Source organism: Populus trichocarpa, chromosome 4 (genome assembly GCF_000002775.5).
Source record: "Populus trichocarpa isolate Nisqually-1 chromosome 4, P.trichocarpa_v4.1, whole genome shotgun sequence".
NCBI lineage: Eukaryota > Viridiplantae > Streptophyta > Magnoliopsida > Malpighiales > Salicaceae > Populus > Populus trichocarpa.
The window spans coordinates 12,699,070-12,721,503 of NC_037288.2; the positions used below are offsets into that span (position 1 = coordinate 12,699,070).

Consider the following 22,434-nt stretch of genomic DNA (forward strand, 5'->3'; position numbering starts at 1 on the left):
AATAAACCTTTCTTTTATGCTCAATATATCAACACATAGTTATGGGGCTTTACTTGGAAGAAAACAAAATTTTGTTCTAATGTTTAAGGTTAACTTCCTTGGGTTGGGGTGATTATCTTTTTTTTTAAGTAATAATTTATAACACAATGTATTTTGAACCCATGTAGCGAGCTTTAGGCTATGAGCTGGCAAAAATCCTTTCTCCTGAAAACTGAGAGCTGATGTGAATTTTGCAAGAGTATCTTCAAAATCTCCCCGGCAACGACACCAAAAACTTGACACGACCAAAGAGTTGATATATTATCCCAAGTGTAGGAGTGTCGAAGTAATAAATAACCTGGTAAGATCAGGGTCGAACCATAGAGAGGTTAACTGTATAAACTACAAATAAAGAAATAGATAATAACAGAACTGTTGGAGGGTCTACAGAGCAGAAGGGACCAGTATATCCATTCTATCAGAGGTGTGAGCAGCGACACCTTGGAGATTTCTCTGTGATGCCGGGGAGATGTTATATTTGTAGTGGAGAGGGGCAATGATGGAGAGAGTGCCCACATGTAGGTAGAGGTTGTTACTATTGTAGGGACACGGGCACAGGAAAAAGGATTGTTCTCGTAGAACTACCGAGGGAGCCCATGGTCAGAGGATTGAGGTTTAGAGCCAGCAACAATCAATGACAGTCGATCATCCTATCAGGCCTACCCAGTTAGGGATGAGTGCTACTCGTGGGAGGCCTAGAAATCAGGAGGGGAGGACTCAAGGTCGGGTATATCACATGACCTATGAGGATGTGGGAGTTGTACTTGATGTGGTGGCAGGTACTTTACAGTTAGATACAATGCAAGTTTATGCTTTAATTGATCCTGGAGCTAGTCATTCCTTTGTATCTTATAGAATTGTGAATAACTTGCATGTGTTATCTAGTAACTTAGGTGTAGGAGTGACAGTTAGTACACCCCTGGGAGAGAATATACATATTGATGATATTTATAGAGGGGTAAAACTATATATTGGAGGGTTAGAGTTGAGGGTAGATCTTACGCTATTAGAGCTATATGATTTTAACTTGATTCTGGGTATGGATTGGCTAAGTAAACATAAGGCACAAGTGGATTGTTTCACCAAGACGGTGACAATCCAAGGAATAGGTGATAAAAAAGTAGTGTTTAAAGGGGAAAGAAAAGTAATTCCAAGTTGTGTAATCTCAGTCTTGGTGCCTAGAAAATTACTGAGGAAGGGTTGTTCTGCTTGGTTAGTCCATGTAAGAGAGCTGGAAAAGGGTAGCATAGATTTGGCTAGTATTCCTGTTGTGAGGGAGTTTCGAGATGTATTCCTAAAAGAGTTGCCTGGATTACCTCTAGTTAGAGAAATTGAAGTTTCTATAGAAACTATTCCAGGAGTTTCTCTTAAAGCCCAATCTCCTTATAGGATGGCACCTATGGAATTGGCGGAACTGAAGGTCCAGATTTAGGAATTGTTAGATAAAGGCTTCATCCGGCCTAGTAACTAGCCCTGAGAAGCTCCGGTATTGTTTGTAAAGAAGAAGGATGGCACCCTTCGTTTGTGCATTGATTATCGTCAATTGAATAAAGTGACGGTGAAGAATAGGTACCCACTTCCATGAATAGATGACTTGTTTGATCAGTTGAAGGGTGCTAGGGTGTTCTCTAAGATAGATTTGAGATATGGATACCACCAGTTGAGAATCAAGGAACAAGACATACAAAACACTACATTCCGAACCCGTTATGGGCATTACGAGTTTTTTGTGATGCCTTTTGAATTAACCAATGCTCCGGCCATGTTTATGGACTTGATGAATCGGGTGTTTCAGCCTTACTAGGACCAATATATGGTTGTATTTATTGACGATATCTTGGTGTATTCAAACTCTCACTTGGAGCATGAACAACATCTAAGGGTTGTGCTACAGACTTTAAGGGAGAATCAATTATATGCAAAGCTGGATAAGTATGAGTTTTGGCTCAAGGAAGTAGTATTTTTGGGCCATGTAATATCCGTAGAAGGAATATTTGTGGATCCAAGAAAGGTTGAGGCTGTGTTAAAATGGGAAAGGTCTACCAATGTGACAGAAATCCGGAGTTTCTTTGGTCTTGCTGGATATTACCGGAGGTTTATTGAGGGGTTCTCCACCATAAGATCACCTTTAACTAAGCTGGCCTGCAAGGAAGACAGGTTTGTTTGGTCGAAAGAGTGTGAAGCGAGCTTTCGAGAACTAAGGAGAGGCTCACTTCTGCTCCTGTGTTGGCCCTTCCATCGGGGATAGAAGGGTTTATGGTATACAGTTATGCCTCAAAAAGGGGTCTGGGATGTGTATTGATGCAACACGGGCGTGTGATTGCTTATGCATCAAGACAGCTAAAGTCACATGAGGTGAATTACCCGGTTCATGACCTAGAACTTGCAGTGGTGGTGTTTGCCTTAAGAGAATGGAGACATTATTTGTATAGGACACAAGTTCAAATCTTTACAGACCATAAAAGTTTGAAGTATTTGATGTCACAGAAGGAGTTGAACATGCAACAGAGAAGATGGGTAGAGTTAATAAAAGTTTACGATTGTGTTATTGACTACCATCCTGGTAAGGCTAATGTAGTAGTCGATGCCTTGAGTAGGAAGGGAAAAACAGTGATGAATGATATGGAGATTCAAGAACAGGAAAATATAGTGGAATTGAAGAAAATGGGCTTGCGGCTAAGTGTAGGGCCCGAGGGATCACTGTTAGCTCAGTTAAAGATCCGATCTGTGCTTCGAGACAAGGTCTTGGTGGCTCAACAGGCAGATGGGAAAGTAAAAGAGATCAATGAGAGGGTAAACAAGGGTATAGAAAAATCATTTCAAATGTTATTCGATGGACATTGGGTAGATGAATTTATTTGCAAGAGGATAAGACTTTGAAAGATGAAGTATTAAGAGAAGCTCATGAATTTCGATTTGCTACTTATACTAGGAGTACAAAGATGTATAGGGATTTAAAGGAATACTATTGGTGGCCAAATATGAAGAGGGAAATAGCAGAATTTGTGTTGAACTGTGGGATCTGTCAACAAGTAAAGATAGAACACCAAAAACCTGGATGGGAATTACAGTCATTATCAATTCCGAAATGGAAATGGGAGGATATTCTTATGGATTTTGTGACGGGATTACCCAGGGGAAAGAAGGGGAATGATGTCATATGGTGGTCGTGGATTGACTAACAAAATCTGCTTTGTTTTTGCCTATGAAGATGACTGATTCGGTGGATAAGTTGGTAAAATTGTATGTAGATGAAGTAATCATACTTCACGGAGTGCCAGTTTCAATTATATCGGATCGTGATCCAAGGTTCACATCGAGATTGTGGCCTAGCTTGCAACGGACATCTAAGCATAACATTTCATCCTCGAATGGATGGTCAATTTGAAAGGACCATTCAAACTCTTGAGGATCTCCTGAGGTCCTGTGTGCTAGAGTTTGGAGGGAATTGGGTTGATCTCCTGTCATTGGTGGAGTTTACTTATAATAATAGCCATCAAACTATTATTGGTATGTCTCCATATGAAGCATTGTATGAGGAAATATCGTACCCTAATTTGTTGGGAGGAAGTAGGAGAAAGGAAGCTTTTGGGACCTGAAATGGTGCAATTGACAACTCACAAGGTGAGGGTGATCAGAAAGAGGATGAAGGAAGCCTAGGATAAACAAAAAAGTTACGCAGATAGCCGAAGAAGGCCTTTGGAATTCCAAGTGGGGGATAAGGTATTTTTGAAGGTGGCGCCTTGGAAAGGCATCATTTGATTTAGAGTAAAAGGGAAATTAGCCTCGAGATATATTGGCCCTTTTGAGATTAAGGAAAGAATTGGGCCAATTGCTTATCGATTAGAATTGCTTGTATATTTTGATAAAATTCACAATGTGTTTCATGTGTCATTGTTGTGAAAGGCCAAGATAGACCCCTCACGGGTATTGCCACAAGTTCCTATGAAGATTAAAGGGGATCTAACCATGAAAGCTAAACCCGTCAAGATCTTAGATCGAGATGAGAAGTTGTTGAGGAATAAGAGAGTTCCCTTGGTGAGAGTATTGTGAAGAAGCTCTCGAATAGAAGAAGAAACATGGGAAAGAGAATCGAAGATGAAGGAGAAGTTTCTGCACTTATTCTCCAACATAGGTACGTAACTTGAATTTCGAGGACGAAATTTTTACTAAGAGGGGAGAATGTAAATCCCGGGAAAAATCAAGGCTGGATTAAATTAAAAAAAAATAAACTAAACTAAAAAGATGTAAGGAAAAAAAGAATACACTTAAAGAAAATGGGGCCTCAATGCAAATAATAGTTCAATGTCTAGACAATAACAGTTGGACAGTAACAGTTCAATGTCCAGACAGTAACAATTGGACACTAATAGTCCAAGTGATTGTTGAAGAGCAATTTTAACTGTCTTGGAGGGAGAACTGGGTTCTCTTTCCTTCAAAGAACTTGTAGCCTCATGTTTTAGCTTCTGAACGAGACCAATCTCGTTTGAAATGGAGTTCTGTAACTCTAGATATAGTTAAAAATATGAGGAGAGGTCGGACAGTAACGGTTTAAAAACAAGACTGTAATAGTTGGTTAGTAACAGTCCAAATGTTTGTTGATGACCAATTTTGACTGTCTTGGAGGCTGAAATGGGTTCTCCTTCCTTCAGAGAACTTGTAGCCTCATGTCTTAGCTTTCCAACGAGACCAATCTCACTTGAAACGAAGTTCTGTAACTCTAGATATAGTTAAAAATCTGAGGAGAGGTCGGATAGTAACAATTCAATATCTAGACAGTAACAGTTCGAGATTTAAATAGAAACAGTTCAAATATAAAGAAAGGAATGATAACTATGGTTGGACAAAGAACAACAATATTAATGGGTGTAATTAGAAAAACATAAAATATTAAGAAATGACTAAAAGAAAGACTTATTGGCTGTTGATATGGTTATTATAAAACATATCCTTGAGTAAGGAAAATTTATGAGATAAACCTGTGATTTGCAGGAGGGACCACAAGCGTGGTGCAATAGCAGCAGGAGGGGAGCACAAGTAGAGCTTCTATTGCAGGTAGGTGAATCGCACCTATACTTTCTAGTTAAAATCCATGATTTAATATATTACCGATGTGAAATGTGAATTACTGAATATATGTGTATTCAAGGTGAAAGGTTGTTGTGTGAATTGCCAAGTGATGAAATTATCGCTGACAAAGAAAATATGAGAAGTGTGATTTACGGCGTGAACTAGCTAACATTTAGTGTATGTTACGATCCCGGGTAAGGGGATCGCCACGTTTGGACTAACATACATTTAGTGTATGTTAGGATACCGGGTAAGGGGATCAAGCATGTATTGGCTAGCATACATTTAGTGTATGTTAGGATCCCGAGTAAGGGGATCATCTTGCATCGACTCCTACGGGGTGATGATGATGATACCAGTGAAAGTGGTATCGGTAATGCGTTAAGCAAAAATAATCATGATTGATCTTATAAAATCTGAAATGGAGGCTGATAATGAGAGAGGGAATGGTTATTAATAGTTGAACAAGGAAGAGATTCTAATGAAAACCAGAAGGGAGAAGTGAACAAAATATGAATGCATGTTACCCTTTTTAAATTGTTAGATATTCGTGTTGTTATATTTATTATGAAATTCATGTTTCAATAATATGTATTTTCTTTCAGGACCATCATATGCACGACAGGAGTAGATCCTAGCTTATGTTCTCTTCTTGTAATCTAGGTTCTAGGGAGTATACCCTTGTATTTTGTAAACATGAAAATGTTGTATAACTTAATTTGTATAATTAATGTTTAAACTTGATTAAATGAACTTAACTTTGTAGTTCATATAACCATATTTCATGTATATGTATTTATATTTTTATCCATCCATAATGATATTCTGTTAAATAATGTATATCATAAATATTATGTTTGATAGGTGTGATAATATTTGTGGGTTTGAAACCCAGGATGATTGGGTTGGGATTAAGTCAGGAGATGCGAATTATTAGAAGTGTAAACAGGTTACATATCGATAACTTGGGACCTTCCGGTATAGGGGAGACTCCGTCGAAATTTCGGTAAATTTTAATACAAAGACCATGAATATATATATAGAAAAAAAATATTTACTCTGTTTTTCGGACATGAGATTATTGTTTTTATCCCGGAATAGGGGATGTTACAATATCAATGAGAGGACCTATCACTTTGGCATGGCATAGATTTCATTTAAATCCCGACGATTAATTGGGTTTTGAAGTTTGCATGTAATAACTTCATGAAAATCTATACTCTCTATCCTTTTTTATTGTATTCTAGTTTATAATGCATATATTCTTGGACATTGATGGGAGATTAAGAGATTGGTCATGTAACAGCCTGTAATTTAGTACATTCATAAAAGAACTTTGAGCCTTAACTTTTAAAAAAAATGGGTATTTTTTTTTCATCCACCGAACTTATCCGAGACTTGCCGAAATTTCCACTGAAATTTCGACAGAGTTTCCTATATACCTGGAGGTCCCAAGTTATCGACAATCATCCTGTATAGTTATACTCATTTCTCAATCATATCATAATCATGTAGAACCTTAACAACACATCATTCATGGTACATGCCTCACATTTCGCATGCTCATTTCTTTCCCATTAACACACATAATTCATAACAATTGCAAGTAAACAAACTAAGATTACACAAACAGAATAATACATTTTTATGTCCGACACTTTATGTAAAAGGAGTACTATTACATATTAAGTCATTTAGTTCCTTGAAGACAAAATACATTAATGTTCATCTTCTTATTCAATCATACAAAAGGAGACTAGAGGACCTAAAACGCTACTCCTGGCGTGAATCTGAAGGACCTGCAATTTCATAATGTATATAATAAATATAGCATAAAAGGAAAATCACACAATACATGCACAAGTAATTAAACATATATTCAACGATATGCAATCATAGTTCCTTGAAATTCTCATTTATCCTTCCATTATTACGTCTCTATTCATCCTTCCTAGAATCATTCAACATTTTCATTTTGTGTCTTGTTTCACCTCACGACCGCATTTAATTCATTATAATATCTACCATGTGATTTATCTCCCTCTTACTCTATCTCTTTATATCAATTTCAATCCCAACATCTATTATACCCATTATGGCTTTTCCATATAAGTTGTCAAACTCGTCATGATTTCGGTCCAATTTTAGTTTATAAATATATTCAACTTACAAATTTCTTGTGCCCATTTCGACACATTCCAATGTTTCTTTAGATTTTCAGTAAAATCTCTCATTATCATGGAACCTGCCATCATTTTCACAATATTCACATCCGATCCATCTTCAAATAATGTGAATACCATACATACATCATTCTATTTAATTCATCAACCTAATCTCATTTGACCACTATAATTAAGGCCAAATTTAATTATCTATCACTATTATTGGCATTTTATTACACTATTATAATTATCACCAAATTCTTATCATGCCAGCAACAACACGAAACCTTAATACAATATATTTACATTATTAGTCATAATTTCTTTGACATCCTCCATGTGCGCAGGACATGATTCTCAAATTATATCAATTACAATTCATTAATTAATTCAAAATACATCATATATATATATATATATATATATATATATATATATATATATATATATATATATATAGCATTGCATTCCTTAAGTGTATAACACCTACCATGGTTAATGAACTTCTATTCTCACGTCCCAAGCGATACGATATTTGCCTTCATCCTTCACAAGAATTAGATCTTCATCAGTTTCTCTTTTTTTTTTCTTCAATAATCCATAACATAAACACAAATTACCATTTTTGTTTAACAATTAGGTATCGTCCAACATTCCATTTATAATCTGACAAGTCAGTCATCCTGACAATATTAACACCACACAAGTAAGTTTAACTCAAGTTGTATATTCCGGTCATTAGAAAACAAAACTAATGCCACTAGCCCATCACCGGGTAACTAGTTCCTCCGCCCATCTTATTCCATAATTTCCAATCAATATCCGCCTCTTCAAGGCTGAATGAATAATCCTATCAAGATGTCAATCCCCATTTCATTAATATTTTTAATTATTCCCTATCAGAAATATCATTATAATACCTCTCCCCTAAAACTTGGAAGGGTATGTTGACACTAATAAATTTTCATTAGTGTTATTAGTCTCTCATATCAGGATCGGCTAATCAAGTTCATTGTAAACATCAAAATTAATACCACTGATTCATGTTATCGACTATTTCTAACATGAAATAGCCAATCAGATTTTTCTTTCCATAATATCTTGGAATATTTCCGGAAATGTTGATGTTAAGATTCTTGACATCATTAGCTTTCACTTCAGGAATAGCTAGTCAAGTTTCATGTGATTGCCGATATCGACAACACCGGTCGATATCATTAACTATTCTCACCCGAATAGTTAATCAAATTCAGTATCCCTCATTTTCAGGGATGATTATGCCGATGGATGATTATGCCGATGTTAGCAAACCTTATTAACATCATTAGCCTCCGCATTCGGGACCGGCTAATCAAGTTTCGTGTGATTGCCAATATTGACAGCACCGGTCAATATCATTAACTATTCTCACCCGAATAGTTAATCAAGTTCAGCATCCCTCAATTTCAGGGATGATTATGCCGATGTTAGTAAACCTTACTAATATCATTAGCCTCCGCATTCGGGACCGGCTAATCAAGTTTCGTGTGATTGCCGATATTGACAGCTCCGGTCAATATCATTAACTATTCTCACTCGAATAGTTAATCAAGTTCAATATCCCTCGTTTTCAGGGATGATTATGCCGATGTTAGTAAACCTTACTAACATCATTAGCCTCCGCATTCGGGACCGGCTAATCAAGTTCGAGGAATGATCATCAACGAAGTCTATTAGTGTAATTCATATTCTTAACCCAGTCAAGTACTCAAATCCATTTTTAATTTCTCGTTTATTTCACTTTATCCTCTCTCTTTGTGGTTTCACCCATAGACGCAAAGACCAAGAATTTAATAAGTTAGTAAATTAACGCTACGTAAAAAGTGTAGGTATAGAACACCTACCAGCTGCAGAAGCTCAACTCGCTCTTCCTTGTTGTTGTTGTGCCCCTCTTGCAGTCCCTCCTTAAGCTCCTACTATACGAGCTCCTGAGAAGTCGAGTGAATGCTTCTCCTACATTTTTAATATAACATTCTGAATCATTATTGAATCTTCCCGATTTATTCATAATATTCATAAATTCACAAAATCGAATACTTCCGTAAACAATTTCCATGAATGTATTTTATTTTCTTACTTGTCATTTAAATTCATTTACATTAGAATTTATTTACACTAACATTAAACGCCTATTTAATTCAATTTTTCATCAATGATCTTCAATGTCCAAAGGGCATGACTTTTCGTCACCGATTTTCTTTTGTCCCAAGACATTTAATCTATCACCAAACAATGTAATTTAACTTAAATTTCATCAATGACTACACATGCCAAATTTTTCCAAAAGCACACTCAAAATGATTCCTTATATCATAATTCAACTTACAACATGATTTCCCATTCTAACACAACCAAAGTATTAGTCAATCACTATTCTTTATAGAATTTAACTATATCATCACTTATCAACACATCAAACATGACTCAAACATAACACAAACACAACCATCATCATTAAACCCATTGCCATTATCCTTAGTCCCAAAACATACTTTTTATGCTAAACCTCATATTCTGATTCAATATTTCTCAAACCAAACTTAAAACATCATTCTGTAAATTTAGAATTCAATAAATCCAAATGGTGGAATTATACATCATCATCATTAGAATAACATATCCAAAATTAACATACATCCAACGGTTAAACCTCCCGATATCAGAACAATACTGGACTGACCTGAAATTTGGAGACCTGCTGTTCGGGAAGTACAATTTCTGGTAGGAGTGTTCTTTTCCAATCCAAACCGTTCAAAATTTATATAACATCTGGATGAACAACATATCCAAAATCCAGACCAATCCAACGGTGAAACGATGATATAACGGCCGACGAACAAAGCTGTCTTGAAGGGTGATTTTCCAGAAATGTTCCTCCGGTTACAGCCCTCAAATGAAGTCTGATATTTGCAATCCCTCCGGTCAGAATGTAGGTGACATTGAGTATAATAACATATCCAAAACTCAATCTAATCCAACGGTGCAAAGTCAAAATATGGCTGCCGAAGTTCCTGCCCTGTTGCAATCCCAAAACCCATAGTTTCAAATCAATTTATTCCTTCTATTTTTCAGCAAATCAAGCCATTATCATGCAATTAATCTTGAAATTCACATGAACAATTACTCCCCCAAAATATTTACATGAACCCTAGAATTTTAAACTTGGAGGTTTTCTTCTCCTCATGCAAGAACAAGAGAGAAAAACAAAATTACTAAAGGGTATGTTGCTTACCTTTGCTACTTTAACTTATTTCAATGAATTCTTGCAAACATTTACAAAAATCATGTCCTCCTCTTCCAATTTCCAGCTTCTTCTCTTTGTTTCTCTCAAGCTCTATAACTCTCTAAGTTGTCATTTAATTTGTTTTCTTGGATATAATCCTCCTAAGCACACTCCCTTTCGATTTAGCTTGAAGAAATGAAGAGAAAATGAAGAAAATGGGACAAAACAAATGGTCTCCCTCCTGTTTTTCCATTTGCAGAGGACGTGCTCTGTTTTTAAAGAGAGGAGAGGAGAGTATTTGTTTTGATAAAATTACAAAAATGCCCTTATTAATGCCCCTTGTGTCATCTTCTTCAATTTACCCGATTTTCAGTGCTCTTGTAAATCCTTCCCAAACTCCGATTGACACGAAATTCGAACCTAATATAAAATAATATGTCTGGAGATTCCTTATAAAATTTCAGCCCGATCCAACGGTCGGATTGAGATATATCATCGATACCGTAAAACTAGACAATCAATGTCTTTTACGCTAAAATCTGAATTTCATGCATTAATTTATTTACTTAGATCCTCGTGACATTTCCCCTTAATTTATACTCAATAAATTCAATATTACCACATTTATCATTAATTTGTCAAAATACGTGTTTTGACCGGGGTTTACATATCTTCTGGTTTTTTTTTTCTTATTCTTTTATCCATTGAAACTCGTCACTGGTTTCGCTAACGTTACAAGTTTTAAACTAAAAATCATGACTCTCTTTTCGACTTCAACAATACCTTTAAATTTGTTTATGGAGATCATTCTCTCTCTCACATGACACATTTATTGTCATTCCTACTATTTATTTATTTCTTTCATACCGAATATCCATTACTCATCGAAACGTCATTACTTCGATCTTATGTGTTGTTTTTTTTTTCTTTTTATTATTATTATTATTATTTATTTTTATTTACGGGGGTTTACAAGTCATAATTATTTTCAATTTGATTTTATCTATCCTTTCTCGATGACGAGCAAGAGCTAAGTGTGGGGGTATTTAATGCAACCATGTTATTTAATAGTTGCACCCACATTTAACTAGTGTTTTGCCTATGTTTTATATGTAAAATGCCTTGATATTCTTTGTTTTATAATTTGAAAGCACTTTTGGAAGAAAGATGCAAAAAGGAGTAAATTGGATGTAATTAGCAGATTTGAGTTCTAAAGGTTGAATTGAAGTGATTCTAGTGGCATTAAAAATCTTACATCCATACCTTTGTGGACATTTAAGGCAAGAAAATAAAATAAGAAAGAGCATGGAAATCGCAGCCTTCAAAGTCAAATCTTGCAATCTATTAGTGTTGACCTTTGGCCCAACTTGAGTAGCTAGAGCTACAGAAGTTCAATTGACATAAAGTCAATTGTTTTGGATTCCTGACTCAAAGACCTATCCACGCTCCAAATGTCAACAAAAAAAGATCTCATATGAGGGAGATATGATTTTTCAAAGATAACAACTGAATTCTGTCAACAAACAGGTTTCGTGAAGAAACGAGTCCAAATTGCGTTTTGAAGCATCTAAATCGACATCTAAGTTTTTATTTCAGCAATTTAGCTCCTCTAAGTCAAAGCTTGAAGATTTCATGCAAGGCTATTTCTCCTTTTTTAGGACAATAGTTAATGAAGTACTTAAATGTAAACTGTCTACTTAAGGGAGGACTATTTTGTAAAATAGAGACTAGGGTTTCCTAGGGATATATAAAGAAAGAGAGAAGGGATAGAGCATAGAGAAGAGGAGAACGGTCAGCCAAGGGAAAAATTCATGAGAAAGGATTGCCTGGAATTATTGATCATTTTGGTTGGTGTACCTGGGATGCCTTTTATCAAGAAGTGACTCAAGAAGGGTTAGAAGCTGGGCTATAAAGTCTTGCTTCTGGTGGTACCCCGCCAAAATTTGTGATCATTGATGATGGATGGCAATCAGATAGTGGTGACCCAGAAGAGGAAACCAATGGTCAAGATGTGAAGAAACAAGATCAACAAGCTTAGGTTGACTGGGTGATTAGTACTTAAAAGTGTATTTTTATCAAGGTTTTATATCATTATTTTGCACTTGAAGTATCAATATCTCCTTAACTAGAGCATGTTTTATAATAACATATCTAATAATATAAGATATGATTAGTACTTAAAAGTGCATTTTTATCAAGGTTTTATATCATCATTTTGCACTTGAAGTATCAATAACTCCTTAACTAGAGCATGTTTTATAATATCATATCTAATAATATAAAATACCTTTAATTTATGGTAAATATTCATCTTAAATGCAGGCCTATCACATAAATCAAGGGATTGATTGATGAATTTAACTACTGAAATTAAGAAGACAAAGAGAGGGTTAAGATTAGAAAAGAGATGTTGGTTCAGTCCAAACTGGAACACTGTTCAGTCATTGGGTCATATCTGGAGCTGTAGATCTTGGATTTCAATTTTGTTTATATGGCTAGAAATCTAAGACATAGGCATAAAACATTTATGATGAGTCCAAGACTCAATTCTGCTGTTTGGTAGTCCAAATCTTAGCAACAACGAAGAAGTCGAAATCTGTCCTGCAGCCCAGACACTATTCAGTGTTCAGCACATATCTCGAATTCTAGAAGTCCAAATGCATTGATTATTTTTTGTTGGAAAGCTGAGACAATTTCCTAGAACTTTCATGAGGACAATCTGTTCAAATTCTGATGTTAGCAATGACGTTTCGTTCAGATAAGAAGATAAGGATTGTCAGCAAGTCAAGATGTGGCCACCCACTCAACAATTAGTCATCAAATCAATAGTTTCAAATTTTGGCCTATAAAAGGAGGCATTTGCCATGCATTTAGGCATCTTAGTTTTCAAATCAATATCATGTTCTTGCTCTCTCTCTTTATATTTTTGTAATGCTTAAGTTTTGTTTATATTAATATCTTATTTATGCTTTCATTTCCTTTCCTTTACTTAGTTAACTTATATCTTATTTATGTTCTTATCTTGTTTACTTATGTTTCTCTCTTTCATTATGTTTAGCTAAGTTTATTATGTCAAGGTGAAAAGGTTACACTAATGGTGTAAGAATAAGTATAGTATAAACTCAACATGGACTTTAATGTTTGATACTAACATATTTTATATTTTATATTTGTTATCTTGTTCACTTTTAATACTTTGCTTGTTAAATGGTTAATCTAGATTTATGTTGTATAACCCTTGTTACAACAAATACTTGGCACTTTCATAGCCCAACCGTATGGTATAACCGACATTTGTGCTATGAAAGGAACTTGGTTTGTTGTTAACATAAGTTATAATCATGAATACCTGACAACATTTACAAGTATTAGCATTATTCGAATAAGATAACTATTGTAATCATGTTAACAATATATAATCCGATTGGAACCTTCTTTGTGTGTGGTTTCCAGTTGACTAATAAAAAGAGTTTATACTATACTTGTTTGAAATACCATTAGTGGATCCTCTAACCTTGGCAATTATTTTATCCTTGTTTAATCCTTATATCAATATCACATCTCAAAGCTCTCTTCAACTCCTTTTTCGTTATTATCTTTTTTTTTTGTAGTTTATACAGTTACCCTCCCTGTGGTTCGAACCCGGTCTTGCCGGGTTATTTATTACTTCAACACTCCTACACTTGGGAGAAGACATCAACTCTTTGGTCGTGTCAAGATACTTTAATTTATGGTAAATGTTCATCTTAAATGCATGTCTATCACATAAATCAAAGGATTGATTGATGAGTTTAACTACTGAAATTGAGAAGAGAAAGAGAGGGCTAAGCTTAGAAAAGAGATGCTGGTTCAGTCCAAACTAGAACACCATTCGGTTATTAGATAGAACTTGGATTTAGGTATGGTTTATATATGGAAAGCTAAGACATAGGCCTAAACCTTTCATGAAGAGTCCAAGATTCAAAAGAACCATTTTCAAGTTCAAATTGTAGCAACAACAGAGAAGTGAGAATCTGTCTTGCAGCCTAGACACTATTTAGTGTTCAGCCCATATCTCGAGTTCTAGAAGTCCAAATGCATCGATTCTTGTTTTATTGGTAAGCGGAGACAATTTCCCAGAACTTTCATCAGGACTATTTGCTCAAATTCTGATGTTAGTAATGACGTTTTCTGCAGACAATAAGATAATGATTGTTACCAAGTCAAGAGGTGGCCACCCACTCAACAATTAGTCATCAAATCAATTGTTCTGAATTTTATCCTATAAAAGGAGGCATTTTCCATGCATTTAGGCATCTTGGTTTTCAGATCAAGATCATTTCTTTACTTGCTTTCTTTCTTTGTATTTGGTAATGTTTAAGTTTTATTTCATGTTTTATTTTCCTTAATCTCTTGTTTATGCTTTTCATTTCCTTTACTATACTTATCTTCTTATGTTGTTTATTTATGTTTCTCTTTTTCATTATGTTTAGTTAAGTTTATTATGTCAAGGTCAAAAGGTTACACTAATGGTGTAAGAATAAGTATAGTGTAAACTCAATAGGGACTTTAATGTTTGTTACTAACATGTTTTGTATTTGTTATCTTCTTCACTCTTAATACTTTGCTTGTTAAATGGTTAATCTAGATTTATGTTGTATAACCTTTGGTACAACAAATACTTGGCACTTTCATAGCCCAACCGTATGGTATAACCAACATCTGTGCTATGAAAGGAACTTGATTTGTTGTTAACATAAGTTATAATCATGAATACCTGACAATATTTACAAGTATTAGCATTATTCGAATAAGATAACTAATGTAATCATGTTAACAATTTATAATCCGATTGTCTTGGATATACAACCTGTTGAAGCATGTAATTCAATTCCACTTATTTTAGGATGTTTGTTTCTTGCAACTTCTAATGCATTGATTAATTGTAGGAATGGACTAATGAAGCTATCATTTGGAAACATGACATTGGAGATGAATATTTTCAACATTTGCAAGCAACCTGGAGATGATAGTGATTTACAGGAAGTAGATCTTATTGAAGAATTAGTTTATGATCAATTTGAATCTACCTTGAGTAAAACTGAGTTTGATGAATCTGAAGAATTGCAAATGATTTATTCTCAGGAAGAAATCAAGGACAAGAAAGGCACCGACAATGTTGTTGCAAATCATTTGTCAACATTGACAATAGATTCGACATCTGACATCCCACCAATCGATGATTACTTTCCTGACGAATCCATACTTTCTCTTAGTCCAATGCCTTGGTCTGATAATTTTGTCAATTTTCTTGCTTTAGGATATTTTCCAGCTCATTGGAGTACCCAAGATAAAAGAAAGTTTTTGAACGAAGTGAAGAACTTTTATTGGGATGACCCTTACTTATTCAAATATTGTCCTGATCAAATATTTCAAAGATGCATTCCCGACAATGAGGTAAGTAGTGTCATTAAATTTTGTCACTCTGAGGCATGTGGGGGTCATTTCTCATCAAAGAAGACAACTGCGAAAATCTTACAAAATGGATTTTATTAGCCCACCATGTTCAAAGACACGCATGCATACTGCAAAACTTGTGAAAATTGTCAAAAAATTGATACTGGTCAAAAAGTTTTGCTTTATAATTCTTGACTCCATTTATTTCCTAAAAAGCTAAGATCAAGATGGAGCGGTCCATTTATTGTGAAACATGTGTATCCATATAGGGCCTGTGATATCGAGAATCCAAAGAATGACAATGTTTTCAAGTCTCTCTCACCCCGGTCAAATAGCGGATAACGGTACTCCATGACTCTTAAGTCGGTTCTTTCAGTTTCCCATGATAATTGATACATGTGTATATATTTGTGCAATTCTTTGCTCTTTCTCCTTTCTTTGCATCTCTTTTCCACTTCTCATCTAAAAAAATTAACACCACTCTTGAAAAATTAAAAAAGTATTTTCCCGCTTTGCCTCCAAATGTAATTGCAAAAATTTACCGTGCTAGGAGTGAAAGATTAAGGTTGTTAATGAACCATGAAATTCCTGAAGATATTCGCTAGCTAATTGAAGCAAAGGTCTGATTATCAGGTGATTCTTCCAATTCTTTCATTTCATACATGTCTGGAACAGGTAAAAGTTGCGAAGAAACGTCGTGCAAAACGACTGAAAGTTTGTCACCAATGTGCCAGATGGACTTCTAAAGCACAATGTCATTCTTTAGGAATGGTATCTATAAACCGTGAAGATAAAATACAATTCATTAAGTATAGCCTGAGTAAGGGATCTTTAGATAATCTTCTATTGACTCTTGAGACGCACCCTAATGGAGATGTGCATTGTGGAATTCATGATTTATGGCCCCATTTTCGTAAAGAACATGATCGACTTAATCTTGGGAATCTGACTAAAAAAGACCCTGTTTGTCAGTTTTTAAGAAAAATGGATGGGAAGCTTATCCCCGACCCATAGAGAGCGTTTAAGTTGTTCTTGGACATAAAACCAAGGGAAGATGTGAGCCACAATCACAACTACTTGTACATACACATGTTCTAAAACAAATAGAGAAAGAAAGATCTTGTGTCTTTTGGTTTTATTAATAGCATATTATTTTGTTTTGTTATTTCTTATATTTGTTTAAGTGTGTTTCAGGTTTGTCAGTAGTTGCTATTTCAGGTGATGTCTTCTATACTCTATCTTTCTACCTTAGAACATTGAGGACAATGTTTCGTTTTGGTTGAGGGGAGAGGGTAATAGTTGATATTAAAAAAAAATTAACTAACCGTGTTTTGTATTATTAAAACCATTTGCAAAACTGTTGTTACTAGGATGGCAAAGTAAAGAAGGAACTTTAGTGACTCTTGAGACGCATCTTAGTAAACATTCTTAACAAGGTCTATCAGAATACTTCTTGAAATATTCAGGTTTACAAACTCGCATTGTTATCACTTGATTCTGCTCATATACTCATTTAACAAGTATTCTTAAACCTTCATTTTCACACACACACTTTAACATATGATTGTGGGTTACACATTGAATTATTACATTATTTATGTTCTTTTGTTAAAGGTAACAACTAAGGGAAAGGGATATTAAATAATTTGAAAAAAAAAACAAATTGATAATATTGATGATAATAAAAATATAGATAAGTTTGGTTTCGTAGCCTCCCTAACCTAAGCAATTAAGCCCGAAGGGGTGTTTTAACACCTAATACCCTAAAGTCAACTGACTTAGGAGCTATTGGCCCAGTGCTTGTTACATGGGTTAAGGAGAAAAGCTTAAGGGAATCAAACATTGCACTATCTACGTATCAGTATCTGCAACCCGAGTTACTAAGCTCGTAAGGGTGTCTCAACACCTGATGCCTTAAGACCAACTGGTTTGGGAGTCATTAGCCGAAAGATTATTACATGGGTTAAAGATGCATTGTGTTTTAAGTTATATATATATATATATATATATATATATATATATATAATCTCAACCCAGGAAAGTTAACCTTTGAAAAACATTAGAGCAGAATATTGTTTTCTTCCAATAAAAGCCTCATCATCTATGTTTTTATACATTTAGCACATAAAAAGAAGGTTTATTAATATATTGTTTCAACAATATGAAACACATATATAAATTTAATGAGAGTTTGTTTATTTGGATAGATTAATGGAAGTTGAATGATGAATGCCTTGCTTTTTAGAACTTGCAAATTGGTTTTTCTATTTTAACACTTTGATTACTAGTGACTAGTAATAAGCTGGTTGGGGGGTGTGATTAGTACTTAAAAGTGCATTTTTATCAAGGTTTTATATCATTATTTTGCACTTGAAGTATCAATAACTCCTTAACTAAAGCATGTTTTATAATAACAAGTCTGATACCATAAGATACATTTAATTTATGGTAAATGTTCATCTTAAATGCAGGCCTATCACATAAATCAAAGGATTGATTGATGAGTTTAACTACTGAAATTGAGAAGAGACAGAGAGGGCTAAGCTTAGAAAAGAGATGTTGGTTCAGTCCAAACTAGAACACCATTCGGTTATTGGATCATAATTGGAGCTGTAGAACTTGGATTTAGGTATAGTTTATATGTATGGAAAGCTAAGACATAGGCCTAAACCTTTCATGAAGAGTCTAAGATTAAAAAGGACCGTTTTCAAGTTCAAATTGTAGCAACAACAGAGAAGTTGAAATTTGTCCTGCAGCCCAGACACTATTCAGTGTTCAGCCCATAGCTCGAGTTCTAGAAGTCCAAATGCATCGATTCTTGTTTTATTGGAAAGCGAAGACAATTTCCCAGAACTTTCATGAAGACTATCTGTTCAAATTCTAATGTTAGCAATGATGTTTTCTGCAAACAAGAAGATAAGAATTGTTACCAAGTCAAGAGGTGGTCACCCACTCAACAATTAGTCATCAAATCAATAGTTCTGAATTTTGCCCTATAAAAGGAGGCATTTTCCATGCATTTAGGCATCTTGGTTTTCAGATCAAGATCATTTCCTTACTTGCTTTCTTTCTTTGTATTTTGTAATGTTTAAGTTTTATTTCATGTTATATTTTTCTTAATCTCTTGTTTATGCTTTTCATTTCCTTTACTATACTTATCTTCTTATGTTGTTTATTTATGTTTCTCTCTTTCATTATGTTTAGCTAAGTTTATTATGTCAAGGTGAAAAGGTTACACTAATGATGTAAGAATAAGTATAGTATAAACTCAACATGGACTTTAATGTTTGATACTAACATGTTTTGTATTTGTTATCTTGTTCACTTTTAATACTTTACTTGTTAAATGGTTAATCTAGATTTATGTTGTATAACTCTTGGTACAACAAATACTTGGCACTTTCATAGCCCAACCGTATGGTATAACCAACATCTGTGCTATGAAAGGAACTTGATTTGTTGTTAACATAAGTTATAATCATGAATACCTGACAACATTTACAAGTATTAGCATTATTCGAATAAGATAACTAATGTAATCATGTTAATAATTTATAATCCGATTGGAACTTTCTTTGTGTGTGGTTTCTAGTTGAGTAATAAAAAGAGTTTATATTATACTTATTTGAAATACCATTAGTGGATCCTCTAACCTTGACAATTGTTTTATCCTTGTTTAATCTTTTCATCATTATCACATCTCAAAGTTCTCTTCAACATCAATATCATTTTATTATTTGTAATTTATATAGTTCACCTCCTTGTGGTTCGACCCCGGTCTTGCCGAGTTATTTATTACTTTGACAATCCTACACTTAAAAGAAGATATCAATCTTTTGATCGTGTCATTGGGATTAAAGAGAACGCAAAGTTCCAGAAGAAAGATGATCCAGCAGCGGCGATCAAGAGCATAGTAAATATATCTAAAGAAAAACACGAGTTAAAATATATGTATGTGTGGCATGCTATTACTGGTTTATTGGGATGGGGTCCGTACAGGAGTCAAGGAGATGGAGGAATATGGGTCAATGATGAAGTATCCAATGGTGTCAAAGGGGGTGGTGGAGAATGAGCCCACATGGAAAAACGATGCATTGGCATTGCAGGGATTAGGGTTAGTAAATCCAAAAAATGTGTACAAGTTTTATAATGAGTTGCATAGTTATTTGGCAGCAGCTGCTATCGATGGGGTTAAGGTGGATATTCAATGTTTTTTGGAGACACTTGGTGCTGGATTAGGAGGAAGGGTTGAATTGACTAGGCAATATCATCATCAGGCCCTCGATGCTTCTGTTGCTAGGAACTTCCTTGATAATGGCTGCATTGCTTGCATGAGCCACAATACTGATGCCTTGTACTGGTAAGTTTCCTTTTCTTCTTTACCTTGTTTATTTTTTGGTAAGCTTGGGGCTTTTTCTTGATGTGATATGGTGGTCATTGAAATGTTATGGCGCAGCTCCAAACAAACAGCAATAGTGAGAGCATCAGATTATTTCTACCCGCGTGATCCAGTATCACACACCATTCATATAGTAGCAGTGGCATATAACAGTGTTTCTTGGGAGAGTTCATGCTGCCTGATTGGGACATTCCATTCTCTACATGCAGCTGCAGAGTATCATGCTTCTGCTAGGGCTATCAGTGGTGGACCCATCTATGTCAGGTAATAAATCCTAGTCCTTCATCATCAATCAAAATTTCAATGTTAAATTAAGATATCATCAAATATTTTTGTGCTATGTCATTTGCTAAATGTTTGTGGTAACATTTTTGATGAGCAGTGATGCACCTGGGAAGCACAACTTTGAACTACTAAAGAAGGTGGTACTTCCAGATGGGTCTATTCTTCGAGCTTGTTTGCTTGGAAGGCCCACCTCTGACAGCTTGTTCTCTTACCTTGCCTGTGATGGAGTGAGGTAAGTCTTTTTCTTCTTGATAGTTTTGTCATCTAAGCTAACTAGCATGATGAAAATATTTTCATCTGAATTTTAGCTAATTTCTTATCCCAGCAATGTTGCATTATGGAGAATTTTCTTAAACAGTTTTCCTTTTATTGCAGCTTATTGAAAATATTGAGCATGAACACAGGGGTCCTAGGTGTCTACAATTGCCAAGGAGTAGCTTGGAGCAACACTGAAAGAAAGAACGCTTTGCACCAAACCACAACTGAGGCCCTAACAGACACTATTAGGGGTCGTGATGTTCACCTCACCACTGAAGCTGCCACGGATCCCAATTGGGATGGAAATTATGTTTTCTATTGTCACCGGACAGGAGAACTAATCACCCTCCCTTACAATGCAGCCTTGCCAGTGTCATTAAAAGTCCTTGAGCATGACATATTCACTATAACACATATCAAGGTTTTAGCAACCGGTTCAACTTTGCACCCCAGGGGCTAACCAACATGTTTAATGCAGGTGGAGCCATCGAGGGCTAAAGTATAAAATGAAAGGTGGTGCTGAATTATCATAGCTTGATGATGGATACAGGGGTGAAAATAGTAGTGTGACTGAAGAGAGGGTGGGGAACTATAACAATGAATTGGTAGCGAAAGTTTGCATAGAGGTTTAAGGATGTGGCAAGTTTGGTGCTTATTCATCTGCTAAGCCAAGAAAGTTGACACGATCAAAAGATTGATGTCTTATCACAAGTGCAGAAGTGTCGAAGTAATAAATAACTCGGCAAAACCAGGATCGAATCACAGGGAGGTGAACTATATAAAATTATAAACAACAAATGAAAATGAGTTGAAGAGAACTTTTGAGATGTGATATTGATGTGAGTATTAATTAAAGATAAAAACAATTGTCAAGGTTAGAGGATCCACTAATAGTATTAGAAATAAGTATAGTATGAACTCTTTTTATTAATTAACTGGAAACCACACACAAAGGAGGTTCCAATAAGATGATTTATCCTTAATAGTTCATTATAAATTTTTAACATGATCATATTAATTATCTTATTTTAATAACACCATACTTTTAAATATTATCAGGAATTCATGATGTTAACTTATGTTAACAACAAATCAAGTTCCTTTCATAGCACAGATGTCGGTTATACCATACAGTGGCATGCCAAGTATTTGTTGTACCAAGGGTTGTACAACACAAATCTAGATTAATCATTTAACAAGCAAGGTATTAAGAATTAGTAAGATAAAAAGATAAGACATGTTAATAACAAACTTTATTGGATATAAACATTGAAGTCCATCTTGAGTTTATATTATACTCATTCTAACACTATTAGTGAAACCTTTTCACCTTGACATAATAAACTTAGCTAAACATTGTGAGTAAGAGAAACATAAATAAATTAGATAAGAACATAGTTATGATGAAAAGCATAAACAAGAAATTAATGAAAGTAAAACTTAAACATTACAAAAATACAAAGAAAAAAAACAAGAATAATATGATCTTGATCTGAAAACCAAGATGCCTAAATGCATGG

The 22,434-nt window shown here is 34.8% G+C and overlaps 1 long non-coding RNA gene and 1 pseudogene across 2 annotated transcripts; one reads left to right on the forward strand and one right to left on the reverse strand.

Moving 5' to 3' along the window:
• Window positions 1–6,642: 6,642 nt before the first annotated feature.
• Window positions 6,643–10,804, reverse strand: LOC112328883 (uncharacterized). Of its 2 annotated transcripts, none has more exons than XR_008058952.1 (5): window positions 10,546–10,804; window positions 9,994–10,213; window positions 9,158–9,266; window positions 7,765–7,820; window positions 6,643–6,908 (listed from the first exon to the last, which is right to left on the reverse strand). It is a non-coding gene; the product is annotated as an uncharacterized LOC112328883 (long non-coding RNA). The 2 variants fall into 2 exon arrangements; XR_002984126.2 differs by having other exon boundaries at window positions 9,994–10,329.
• Window positions 10,805–10,856: 52 nt separating this feature from the next.
• Window positions 10,857–20,892, forward strand: LOC18097710 (probable galactinol--sucrose galactosyltransferase 6; annotated as a pseudogene).
• Window positions 20,893–22,434: the final 1,542 nt, after the last annotated feature.